Consider the following 1534-nt stretch of genomic DNA (forward strand, 5'->3'; position numbering starts at 1 on the left):
CACACACACACACACACACACACACACACACACACACACACACACACACACACACACACCTGTTGGTTTTTCCTATCCCCTTGAGGATGTTGCATTGACTTTCATTCATTTTGCAGCCATTTCTATAGACTAATCTCTAACTCAGGGCTATTCAACTAAATTTCTCCGGGGGCCACAGTTAGTGCAGATCATCAGCTCAAGGGCCGAACATCTTATCATGTAAATAAACCAAGTATTACAAAGATCTGCTACCTTTGAAATAGTTTATTTTGCTGTATTTATTCATGAATACAACATACAGAACCCTATAGAAGTAGTGATAAATAAACAATATCAAAAACAAAAGAACACATTATGCCCCCTATTTGACACAAGTATTATTTTGACATCTCTGACTTGTCAAATTTATAAACCAATTTTATTTTCACTTTCATGGTTTTATCTTCAACAGCTTGTAATTTTAACTGTCTTGTGTGTTCATAGAAATGGTTTTTACCACCTTGTAGCCAAGATTCTGACATTTCTGTAGACACCAAACATGTCTATGTCGAGCTAAAACAACTTAGAGTAATTAAAGTCGAAAACTCATGGTTTGGGCTTAAGAGTTGAATGAACCAATTGGCGGGCCGAACTTTGGTCACTCATGGGCTGAATGTGGCCCGCGGGCCGCCATTTGAATAGCCCTGCCCTTACCTAACCCTAAATCTGACCTATACTCAATTTCAGTGGCAGCTGGTGGATTTTTCTCCAGGGGGAGCTATAACTCCAAAATTGACGTATCTCAAAAAGCAATCAAACTTGTACTGTTATTTCACGACTGTGTATTTATTAAACAAATCAAGATAATAAAACAGTCATGTAGTTTTTATTTTCTGTACATAAGTCTTGCTCTTCTGTTACTGAGAAGCAAATTTCTCCATGACTCTGGTTAAAGTCAGGGATGTTTTAACAAGATTCTTCTCTATAGAGAGCATGGTCAGTGCAGTGAGATGTGATGTTGTACCTGAGGAAAGTCTTGATTCTCTTCAGTGTTGAGAAGCTCCTCTCAGATTCAGCTGTGGTCAGAGGAGATGTGATGAGAATCTTCAGCAGAGTCACAGTCTCTGAAGGTGTCCTGCAGATTGTTCTCCATGAAGAGCTGGTACAGAGCCACAGCACCACTGCAGCTCCTGAACTACATCAGACTTATTGGTCCCGTTCAGCACTGGGTGAGCCTCCATGGTCTTCAGTGCTGCTTCAGAGAACTGTCCTGCAGGAACCTGTCTGCCTGCAGCAGTGTAGCTCTGATCAGATGTTTTGTGAATGGCTCAAGATTGTGTCACAAACCTAAAACAATAAATGCACAAATTTTATTCAATATGGAGATGGTTACAAGTGAGCTTTCTAACATATATTTAATATATAGAGAATAATTAATATTATTTTAATAGCAACAAATTGTTGCACCTCTAAGGTAAACTATTATATTTTAGTTTAAAAATTGTATTTATTTCATTAAAAAACAAAATAAACTCTAAGCACAACAGAGGAAAAA

General features: G+C 38.1%; 1 protein-coding gene across 1 annotated transcript in view; it reads left to right on the top strand.

The window, feature by feature from the left end:
- The window catches only part of cacna1fa (calcium channel, voltage-dependent, L type, alpha 1F subunit a), a 46314-nt gene that overhangs the window by 8429 nt on the left and 36351 nt on the right, over nucleotides 1–1534 (top strand). The gene's annotated exons all lie outside the window — the stretch shown is intronic.

The sequence above is a fragment of the Austrofundulus limnaeus genome, unplaced genomic scaffold, assembly GCF_001266775.1.
Source record: "Austrofundulus limnaeus strain Quisiro unplaced genomic scaffold, Austrofundulus_limnaeus-1.0 Scaffold75, whole genome shotgun sequence".
In the NCBI taxonomy this organism is placed as follows: domain Eukaryota; kingdom Metazoa; phylum Chordata; class Actinopteri; order Cyprinodontiformes; family Rivulidae; genus Austrofundulus; species Austrofundulus limnaeus.